The 12224-nt window shown below is 40.9% G+C and overlaps 1 protein-coding gene across 1 annotated transcript in view; it reads left to right on the forward strand.

Annotated features, from left to right (window-relative positions):
• Nr3c2 (nuclear receptor subfamily 3 group C member 2) overlaps positions 1–12224 on the forward strand; it is a 237436-nt gene that overhangs the window by 157912 nt on the left and 67300 nt on the right. The gene's annotated exons all lie outside the window — the stretch shown is intronic.

A 12224-nucleotide genomic window follows, 5' to 3' on the forward strand; every position in this document is an offset into this window, starting at 1 on the left:
ATAGCAAGTCCCGGAGGCCTCAGCCTTCATTCCCTTCCCACACATCGCCCAGGCTCCAGGCACACGGAGCTCACCATCCTAGAATATAGGATGCTTTTTTCAGTAGGTTGTGTCTCTGGTTTAGTAAACTCTTCTGTCTCTCCCTCCAACCAACATTCCTCAAGACACAAATCCAGTGTTCCTTCAGCTCTGCAGCATTTACTGGCCTCTGTGGTAAAGACAGTTGCTTCCTCTTCAGAGTTCTCACAGCTCTTGCTCATGTGCTGTTGCCCGGGGTTGAATTTTCTTAGGAGCCTCTCCCCGACACCAGTTCACGAGCCTCTCAGGACCCCCAGGGGTCTCATCCGCTTTACCTCTCTGTCCAGCACTGATCACACGAACTAGTGTGTAATGGCCGACCAATAATTTATCTGCTGACTTAATAAAAGAGCAAACAGACATATTGAATTAATAAGGCCTAACTTCACAAACAAGACATATTTACTGTGGTTAAAAAAAAAATTTTAAACCATGTATCCTAGAAAAACCTCTGGAAGGCTCAGAGAAATTGATAGCAGTTCTTGCCTGCAGGGAAGGCTGGTGGGTGGGTGGATGGAAGGATGATGGGGAAGGGAAGCCTTCTCCCTTTTGCCCTATGGGACCTCTACCATCCAAATGAGTCTAACTGCAAGTGTATGTGCCGTCTCATATTTGCTGATTTCATAATTCATTTTCTAGGGAAAGTTTAGATTGTGATCATGAGTTGTCTTTTTTTTTTTTCTAAATCTCTATCAGAGTTCAGCTAGCGTTCATCTTGGTCTAACTCTATGCTAGGCTATGTCCAGTAGGGCAAGTAAGAACCCCCTTAACTAATAAACCCTTCAACCTCAACAAGTAGTCTAAAGCCAGGGTGGGTAAACAGAACTCCATCTCTCCTCCATGGCCTCATTTCTACTTCTGAAATCTTGAGAGAGCAAAAATGATTGAAATCCAATCCCAGAGAACCCAGTCCACAAGGCTTTTTACATCCTTGCACATCCCCGCAGGGCTGTGCATGTGTCTGCTTCGATGTCTAGGGTTTCAAGGTGCTTTGGAACAGGTGAAAAGTGGCATGCTAGACAGCGAGCAAGTTAGGCATCCTGCTACTTGCCACATCACTGGAATTGCAGGGATCCTGGGCTGACTGGATTTCCTTTCCAAGAGTCAGCCTGTGATTGTCCTATAGAAGGTAGTCTAGGACATGCAGTTCACTTCATAGATTCTGTTGCTCTACCATCTTGCCCTATCCTTAAGAGAGGGTTCTTTCTAGTATGAGTGGACCAATAGAAAGATAATGTTCTGTAAAAAGCTCCTAGTAGAAATCCCAGCTAAACCAGCCACTTGATTCACCCCTCATTATCAAAATGGAGAGATAGCCAATCTCCAAAGGTTCCCCCATAGCATTTTAAAATAAGTATTAAGTTATGATTGATAAAGCACCTGGCATGTAATAGGAATCCAACAAATGCTATTTTGCTGCCTACTGCCATAAATAACTTGCTAGTTTATCCAGATAACAGACTTTTTTTTTCATAGTCAAGGACAGCAATGTGAAATTCCTAGTGCTGACTGTGTGTGAGACATAATTTGCCCCTTTGGGAGAAAAAGATATTCCTCATTCTTGCCTCTAACTGACTGACTTATCTTTTCTCACAACATGCCCCAGTAAGTGCTTCTTTAAAAAAATTACTTTTATGACCTTTGAATAGTTGTATAACAGGATTTACATTCAGTATGTCCGCTTGTGAGTACAATGCACATTGATCATCACCACCTCCCATCATTCTGCATCTTCCCTCCCAGCCCCATCCATACCCGCAAGTTACGTGGTTCCAAGTTCACATTTGTACATTGGATATTATGACTATTTTCCCACCCTTCATTCATTCATCAATCCTCTTCCCTCCCCTCCCCTCCTCTGGACAAAACAGCTCAGCTTTGTGTATATATTTTGTTAAGCTGTAATTTGTTCGGAGGGGTTATACCATTGGAATCCTCCCATGCATAACTGTAGTTTGGTCTGTTGGTGTTCATGTGCATATACTGTAGCCCTACATATGTTTTCATATATGTTTGTAATTTAGGTCTAAGTTCCACATGAGAGAAAACATGGGCCCTTTCTCTCTCTGAGCCTGACATAATATAATTTTTTCCAGAAAGTGTTTCCATAGGTTAACATGGTACAAGCTTGATTTTTTCATATATTTCTTTTGATTATGTTTTATGGGAAAATAATTTCAAACCTAAGTCACAATAATTAGCCATTACATACTTTAATAAAAAAATTAACACGTTTCACATGAAGAAGGAGGTTTATCCAGCAATGTGCCTACCTCCGGGGGGAAGGGGGGACTTCCCAAAACATTTAACAGGAGAAGATAAATGCAAATCAGACTTTTAAGGTCAAAATCTCAGAGTCCTGAAAGCGTAACTTGGCTTAAGGTAAGAAGGGCCTCCTTCCCTCTTCCCCATTCCCAGGCATTTTGAAGCATACAGTCCAGGCTTACCCAGAAAGCCTAGCAGCAAGGGCCCATTGTTCAGTGGTTTCTTATGGGCAGAGCGGACTGGTTGGAACTGAGCAGAGGAAGTTAATTATCAGATGTTGTATTTGGCCCTGACAATGAATAACCAGTTCTTTTGGGCCCATCTCGCTCTCCGGGCAGCATTGCAAGGCAGCCCATCCAACTCTGCAGTGCGGGAATTTGCAGGGCCAGCCCTAATCTGTTTCCCAGGTTGTTTGAACCAGTTCAAGAGCAGTTAAACAAGGTTATGTAAGTGACATGTGATGTTGCCCAAAATAGTGACTGCAAACACAGGCTGGGCAGTTGTCAACTGCTTTAGGGGGGGAAAAATCATACTCCAGAAGGACAACAAATGGGCTTTTAAACACGAAAATGAGAGTGAAGCAGAAAGGACTTGGGGAAGTTGCATCTCTGATGTTGCCAGTAACTGACTTTTTGAAGCAGAGAAATGTTGTACAGGAGGTGTGGCTATTCCAGAGCGCCCATCTGGAGTTCAGGGAAGAGAATTCTTAACAAGTTTGATGCCCGGCCCCAATGCTTAGTTCTCATGTCTGAATGGGTAGCATCACCAAGCAACCCTCAGATTTGCTGACTTCGGGTACAGAACCGATTACGAAGCAATAGATCATTCAGCTGGTCATAAATATTAAACTGTTTTATAAATTACTGTCTCTTAGTTAATCTTGCGTGTAGCTGCAAGGTGTGAAAAATGAAAATTCTATTTCACCTAACATGATAAGCATAAAAATTATATCGTAAAGGCAAACTGGGTTGAGGGGTGAAATTTCTTTGTTTTTTTTTTTTTAAAGGAAAACCAAACTAACATCAACAAAATGATTTAAAATATGCCTCAACTGTCATCGAGAGCTTTGCACCCCAACATTTGCATTCCCATAATGCAAGCTGAGGCAGCAAGGAGCAAGACCAAGGGGGACTTGGGCTGAGGAGCAGCCTTGGAACCCTGTGGCAGGATTCGGGCTCAGCACCTCCGGCTGCCTGCATCCCAGTTGTTGAGATCTGAGTCTAATGACTCGCTGCTCGCCTCTCCCTTCATCCCTATAGACCTCTTCAGTGGTCCTCCTACATTCTGACCAAATTGGAAAACAAAAAAGGTGACTGGTAGAAGGCACAATGTCAGCCTTCCGTGGGTAAACACATGGAAGGAAATGATTTCAGACAAAGCAGAAAGGTCTTGTAACTTGAACTCCAGAGTTAGGCACCGAGAAGAAGGCAGGACTGGATTAGACATGGCCTCCCCACCCCCCCACGCCCCGAATCCCAGAGGCAGCAGAGCTGCTCTCTGAGCGAGTTCCCCACACTCGAGGGGCAGAGTAGATGCCAAGACAAGCAGCCATATTCCTTTTCTCCAGTCTACTTGTGAAGGTAGTAAGTAAACAGGTTAGAAAAGGCCTGACAGAGAGTGACCTGGCACTTCCTCTTTTAGAGAGGGCATTTCAAGGGTAGAGGATGCGTCCTGTGGAGGTAGTTCAAGGCAAGGCCTTCGAGAGGCTTCTCCAGGAGCAATGGGAAAGGGGTCGGTATTGTGTGCAGCGTGCTCTTACATAACTGCAGGCAGGCCTGATGCTTTCAGCGCGACATGCATGCATCGGGCTTTTAATGCATAGAATTTGCAGCCCTCTGTCCAGCCTGGAAGTGCTGTAATCCCTCGCTTGGCTAAATGACTGCTTGTAAGGTCAAGGTGGTCCAAGTATAGACCTTCTGCAAATTCTGATACCTCAGGATTCTCCTAAGTGTTCACCCACAGCTTTAGGGTTTCTAGAATCTGGCATTCCTCATATCTAATTCTGACAGATAAAAGGTACCAACTCTGCTTTTGAGACAGAGTATTTTTCCAGGTGTAGGAAGAGGAGCAGAGCACTGAAGGGAAGAGGATGGGGTGTGTCTCTGAAGGTGTTACGGACGCATGAATACCGTACAGCTGTTACATGGTAGGAAGTAAAAGAAAGAGATAATGGGGAAGAGGTGTCACCAATGCGGCTACTACTTGGGCTGAAGGTGGCTAGGATCAGACAGCATGGGGACATGGGCTGCATGCTGTTCCCCTCATCTGTAGTTTTAGGGTGTTTGTAAGTTAGGTGAGTTTATGTGTCAGGACTAACTATATATCAACACCTGTCATTAGCAATACAAATATAAAAGGACCAATCACCTGAGTGTTTTCGTTTTGTTAAAGTAAGCTGTCTTTCCAGCAAGAGTAGTGATAGCTAAACCAAAAGTAAAAGTGCCAACAGTCGCTTTGATCCAAACAGCAGTTATTTCTGAAACTGCAGTATGTTTTCCTAGCCCAGGTCTGAGCTCTGCCCTGCCCACCTCTCCCTGTGCCCGGTGAGCCCTCTGCAGCCTTGAGCTTGGTGTTGAAGACCTTGGACTTGAGAGTTCTGGGAATGAGGACCTGTGCCGGTCGGCACAATAATGCCAGATTCAGATCTGTGTTCCGGGCCATCACTGGGTGGGCTCACCCTAACCAAGACAGATAAAACTTGGCTTCAAGGAGCCTCCGGTATCCCATGGAGGGACAAGCAGGAAAGTCCCTTATGTTCATTTCAACCAGAGAAGCTCTCCTTTTTGTTTCTGAATGTATCAAGGTCTATGGAAGATGGGATGATTTCTTTCACCCATTTTCCTCTGATTCTGTGCCCCACTCCTAGTTCTTCCCTCTTACATGCACTTGCATATCCCCTAAATGTGGTCAGGAACATAGAGTCATCTAAAAATGATGTGACAAATTAAGAAGAGGTCCTTTGTCTCTTGAGTCCTCTTTGTCATATCCTGTTGTGTTTTGAATTTAACATCCGCATATAAGTGAGATCATGTGCCGTTTGGAAGACTGGATTATTTAAAAAAGCGATTGGAAAGTTATGCATCATTTGAATAGGACTGGGGCAAGGACACAAGCAAAACACATGTTGTGTGAGACCCTGAGTTCAAACCCCAATTATGACAGAGAAGTAATGATGATTTGCCCTAGACGTGGCAAGTGGTAGAAACAGGCTGCCTAGTTACCAGCCTATAAAGTAATCCTGATAATGTGTGGTAATCTTTGGTAATGATGATAATAGTCATAATGCAATAACAGTGACTGCTTTCATTGAACCCTTTCTGTGTACCATATACTGTTAGAGGCATATGATATGGTGTGGTCCTTATCATAACTCATAATGCAGGCAAAAGAATCATCAGGACAGTGGCACCAGCACTGCACGGAGAATGGGGATGTGGTGCAAGTCAAGAATAACCCTTACCACACAACTGGATATGGCCTACAAACTGAGAACCTAGGAGGCTCCGAAGCAGGGATTTATGGCGTTAGGGATGTGATGAGTGGTTTGTGAACATTGTAGGTTTGAAGTTTAGAGCTATCCAGATTAGAAATATTATGCATTGAACAGGTGTTACCTGTAGGTCTGAAACCAGAAGATAGTGTATTAGTTTTCTATCACTGTGAAATAAAAATGCCTTAAATAACCTAACCTAAACGAGGAAGCCTGTGTCTCAGCTCAGGATCTCACAGAGTGCAGTCTGCAGCAGCTTGGCCCTGTTGCATTGGGCCAGCAGCAGGGCAGCTCCTCGCTTGCATGATGAGTACATGGTGGGATCTGCTCAGCTAGAGGCAGCAGGAAGGCAGTGGGGCGGGGAGGGTGAGCGTTGAGGGTCTCAATATTGCCTTTAAGGGCATGTCCCCCGGGGAATCTAACTCCCTTCTACTAGGTTCCACCTAGGAATTCAGTTTCCTGAGCTTGCCTGACTCCTTACTTTTAAAAATAAGAAATAATCCTGGGGGGAAAAAAAGACAGGAGATACTAAGAGCAACAATGTAAGAATGTAATAATTTTCCAGAATCTTACGTTATTCTTACAGTCTTGGGCCCTAGTCTACAGTGCTTGGCAGAGCTGCATACAAATTGGAGAGTCTCAGCTTTGGGGCCTGTGTTTACTCTAAGGATATAGTTCAACACTCTCACGTCCTTGTGAGCTTTTAGAAAAATGTAAGGGTTGAAGATGGGATAAGCAGTTAATGGTATTTGTCTTATCTCAAGTGGGCCCTTTTATATCTCAAGGAGGCCTTCCTACCATGTGATATACTGCGCCCGCAGGAAGTTCTTTACTCATATTTAATTAAGAATTGACTGTTCTTTGAATTTTCTCACCCTACCTTTTTTTTCCCAAAGAGATGATAGATGATTTAACGTTACTAACACTGTTGAACTTTGTTTTGAGTCTTGCTTGAAGCCAGCTTTGTGCTTCTGTTCTTTATTGCAATAGTCCACGGATGCTTTTTTTCTTCACAAAGTAAATATATTTTTAGATACTGTTCGCTTCTTACTAACATTTTTGAATGTAGCTAATTATGTAAGCATCTCTCAACTTTGGTTTATTAAAATTTGTCAAAAAAAATAGGGAGTCATGTAAAAGGCTTACTACTTCTGAAAGGAACTTCGATTATGGAGGCCGGATTTTATGGTCTTACCTCGACCATCACTGAATTAACCCTCAGGGAGTGAGCGGCCCTGTGTAATTTGTTCTTCATCTTCTTAGCAGAAGGTGATTCTAGTTCCTGGCCCCCTGGTGGTTAGGTGGAGTCATTGCTCTGGATGTGAGCAGTTGAATGAGCTGTCCCTTTTCTTCAGTCATTAGAACGAATCAGGGTGAGATGGACATAATCCAATATGGCGACTGCTCTGTCATCCTAGGTTGAAGTGAGAAAAATCACAGAATTTACAGATCATTGCAGTTTCCTGATTTATTCATCTTTACCAAGAACCAACTTACTCTGGTTTTCTTCTAGAATCTGTCCAATGTCTTTTTTTAAATCTTTGTTATTGATTTCTACTCTTTAATGTTTTGTGAATTATTTCCTTGGAGGTTCGGAGTTCTAAATTCTAAAGTACAATCTTAAGTCATAATTTTTTTTTGGGGGGGGGTCCAGTCGTGGGGCCTGAACTCTGGGCCTGGGTGCTGTTCCTCAGCTCTTCAGCTCAATGCTAGCGCTCTACCACTTGAGCCATAGCGCCACTTCCAGCTTTTTTTTTTCTTTTTTGCTTATGTGGTGCTGGGGAATCGAACCCAGGGCCTCAGGCATGCAAGGCAAGCACTCTACCACTGAGCCACCTTCCCAGCCCTTAAGTCATAATTTTTAAATATTTCTTCCCTTCTCATACTTTTACTGTATCCAGTATATTTAATATGTTGAGTTTTTACTTTCATTTAATTTGAAATATTTAGTCATTTCTCTTACAATTTTTCCTGAACCCATAAATTGTTTATAGATATGTTGCTTAACTTTCAAATATTTGGGTCTCTTAAACATCTTTTTTATACACTTTTATAATTTAATTCCTTTGTGGTCATAAAATACATCATGTATGATTTCAGTCATTTTCCTTTTGAGGCGTGCTTCCTAGATTTGGGTTCCATTCTCTCATGTAAATATTCCACATGGACTTGAAAAAAAATGTTGATTGTACAGTCGTAGTTGTGTGACCTAAATGTGAATAAGTCAAAATGTTAGGGGGAATTGTTTAGCTCTTCTATATTATTTTTGATTTTCCAACCAGGGTGCTAGTATATCTCCTTCCTTCCAGTTTTTATCAGTTTCTGCCTGGTATATTTGGAAACCCTGCTATATTATATACCTACATATTTAGGATGATTATATCTCAGTTTGACCAGAATGAAGTGATCTTCTTTAAACTTCAATATTCTTTGTCTTAGTTTTCTTTGTCTAATGTAAAAGTAAACAAAACAATTTTCTGTATACTTACCAGTTGCGTTGTTTGTATTTTTTCATCCTTTAACTGACACTCTGTTTGGTTTTTATTTAAAATACATCCTAGTGCATCTTAGTCTTGCTTTGTGAATCTTGCTTTGACTTTTGAGTGTTTAGATCATTTGCATTTAATGGAATTATTGTTATTCTTGGATTTGTATCTTTGACCTTTACTTTTTGTTATTTGTTCATTTGTTTTTCTTGTTATGTCTTTTTGAGATTAAATTTGGTTTAGTGTTCTCTTTTATACCATTATTATCTCTTGAGGTATGTTTCTTACTATCATTTCTCCAGCAATTGTTTCAGGACGGTGTTTCTCGAGTTTTAATCTGTCCTATGTATGGTTCTAAAACACAGATTCTGAATGTTGAAACGAGTGACATTGATCACGATGCATTTTATTCACAAACTGCTTTGTTGAATGGTACCTCCTTTTTACAACTATTAATAAAATACTGTTTATTTTTTATTGTAAAGGTGACATGCAGAGGGGCTAAGTTGAAAGGTCAGGTAGTGAGTACACTTCTTTTTGAACAGTGTCACTCCCTCCCTCACTTTCTCTCAGTTTTTCCCCTCCCCACCCCGGGACCTCTCCAGGTTGTGTAGTTCTTTTCCAACATGATGTCTAGTGAGCATCACTGCCGAATTAGCTCACCCTTTGTCCCACCATTTCAGTGCTTCCCCTCCCCCTCCCCAAACCAGATAAACTTATATACACAAGACAAAAGGCAAAAAATAAAAATTTAAAACATAGTGATAAAAGGGGGGAAAGCCCCACAGATTCCTAGGCCCTATCCTGGGGTGTTTGAGTTACGATGTTTGAAGAAGACTATAAATTGGAATTTCTGGTAAGTTCTAAGGTGATTCTGATACAGCTCATGCAAGAATCATACTTTGAGAACTACTGTATTGCTCTAGAGGAAACAAGGTATTTTCTTGTCATAATCTACCTTGAATTTGTTTATACAGTTTCATATGCAATGTAAGGAACTTAGAGCAGAATAGGAAAATGATACTTGCATCTCATCCTGTTCTTAGTGTATGAAGAAAAAGAGTGTGTGTGTATGTATTTCTGGCAGTTATGCTGTATGTATTTATTTAATTTCTCTCTTGGCAGTACTGGTGCTAGAACTCAAGGCCTTAGGCTTGCTGGGCAGACACTCTATCACCATGTCCCTAGTCTTTTTTGCTTCGATTGTTTTTGAGATAGGGTCTGGTGTTTGTTCCTTAGGCTGCCTTGGCCTGTGATTCTCCCCCTTATGCTCCTGACCTAGGATGACAGGTGCATGCCACCCTACCTAGCATTTTAGTGATTGAGGTGGGATCTCTTGAACTGTTTATACCAGGGCTGCCCTAGAATCATAATTCTCTTGTTCTCTGCCTCCCAAGTAGCTAGGATTAGAAATGTGAGTCTGTAGGTACGTAGTTGTTATTTTGGTGTGAAGTGGTTGTTTGACATTTAAATGATTTAAGGGACAAATTTTCTTTAAAGATTACCATTTATTTACTATTTTCCATTTTCATCCTTTCTGTATGTCCAAATTTCTTTTTGGCATCCGTTTTTTTAAGCATGACTAACTCTTTTACCATAAGCTCTGCTAGCAATAAATTATTTATCCAAAAAATGACTTTATTTTAGTTTTAAGAAATGAAGTTTCTTAGAACTTTATTAGAAAGAGAACTGTAGGTTGGCAGTCTTTAAAGATATTACACTCTTTCTGGTCTCAGTTGTTTTCAAAAAATGGTTTTGATAAAAATGTGTCCTTGATGAAAATTATTCTTTGATAAACTTTATCCTTGATTCCCCTCCTGTAATATAATTCTCCCCATTGTGTGTAACTACTTCTAAGAATTGTTTCTTTTTATTGTAGTTTAGAAACTGTGCCATAGTTGTCTTTGTATGTATCTATCTTTTGGCATTTACCAAAAAAACGTTTGGGAGCATTCCTGTATTATTCTGACCTTCAGCTTCTGCCAGCCTTAAGCCATTTCTGATACCCGCAGACCTTCCACCCACACTTTGGGTGGACAGATTATTATTAGGCCAGGCAGTTCTGTTATCACTAGAAATAAAAATTGTTCTCACAATGGATGCGTAACTTAAATGGTAATTTTTCTTCTTCTTTAATCTCTAGAATTTCTTTTTAATTGTAAAGGGGAGATACAGATGGGTTACAGTTACATACGTAAGGAAATGAGTACAATTCTTGTTGAACATTATTACCTCCTCCCTCAATTTCTCCTGCTATCCCTCCCCTCAGCCCCCTTTTCCTCAAGTTGTAAAGCTCATTTCCAACATAGTGTCTTATGAGTATTGCTGTTGCATTGGTTCACCCTATGTCCTGTGTCTCACCATTTCTGTGATTTCCTTTTCCTTCCCCAAATCAGATAAACTTGAATACAATACAAAGGGTACTGAAATCCAAACAGTGACAACAGGGTAAACCAAAGGGGAGAAATGAAAGAAAAAAGAAAGAACTGCATAAAATACACTAAGGGGGGAAAAAAACCTCTGGTTTCCATGTCTTGTAGTTCATTTCCATTAACATCATTATATAAGGTCATACATAGCTATTGAGCTATCTGTGATCCTCTGCTAGGACTATCCTAGATATATACTAATGATTACAAATGAGGGAAACCAGGCAGCCTATGTTTCTGGCTTTACTTAATATGACTTTTTTCTAGTCCTTCTATTTCCTTACAAATGGGGCATGTCATTCTTTCTGATGGAAGCATAGAATTCCATTGTGTATATATACCATATTTTATTGATCCATTCATCCACAGAGGGGCATCTGGGTTGATTCCATGTCTTGGTTATGGTGAACAATGCTGCAATGAACATGGTTGTGAGGTAGCTTTTGTGTGGCCTTCTTTGTGGTCATTTGGGTAAATGCTCAGCAGTGGAATTATAGACTCTTAATAGTATCGCCTACTGCTGTTCATCTGACCTCCTCCACAACCTAAAGCTCAAACCTGACTTTCTGCAAGCCAGTATCTGCAGTGATCTCCCCAAGCCAATTGAAGGAAATCTCACTTCCTCAGCTTGTCTTTCAAGGCTTGTCAATCACAGCTACCTGGTCACAGACTTCTAGTTGTTTACCCTGTGGTTGGTATTTTGTAGAAAATCATTTACCCTCAACAGTCTAAACTGTAGCTTACTCTGGATTAGCTCTTTTAGAGCTGAGAGAGCACAGTGTTTAAAAAGAATGTTGTCAGAAATTCTTCTTCTAGATACATCTCATTTTTTGTTGCATCTGTTGTTTTGTTATTGTTTTAATTTGGGTGAAGGAATGAGGCACATATTAAACATTTATGTAGGTGAATTTAAATATTTAATATTCAAGCCACTAAAACCACACTGGTAGAACTGATGGACTGTTTGTACCACTGTGCAGTTGTTAAAGTAACATAGAATTTTCTAAAGGTCTTCATTATAGAAATGATACTAACAGAACAACCCCAGCTTTCAGAATTGTCCATTTTGGACCTTCCAGTGTATATATCAGACAGTGACTTCACCCATTCTTGGATGTCTACAATCTCAGAGATGTGGTTACATGTCTTATCAATTCACAGAAATGGAAAGAGCTCCACATCAGACCAGCCCCTTCTACAGATGTTTCATGCTATCGTGCACCGAGTAAAAAAATTATTATGCCTACTGATTTCTGTGGACTTTAAAGTTTACTCTGTGCATGGGAAGTTATAGAAGATACCTGAAGTTGGGTATCCATCTCATGCATCAAGAGGTACATAGTACCAATTGCCGGTGGCGCTTTGGCCTGAGAAAGTATGTTTTACTCAAAAGCATGTTCCTTTTTATTTCCAAAGACTGTTTTCACCATCCTGTCAGACCACCAGCACATTTGAATGAGCATCCCTCTGTGGAAA

This window comes from Dipodomys spectabilis, unplaced genomic scaffold, assembly GCF_019054845.1.
Source record: "Dipodomys spectabilis isolate Male_0828 unplaced genomic scaffold, ASM1905484v1 ptg000297l, whole genome shotgun sequence".
Classification (NCBI taxonomy): domain Eukaryota; kingdom Metazoa; phylum Chordata; class Mammalia; order Rodentia; family Heteromyidae; genus Dipodomys; species Dipodomys spectabilis.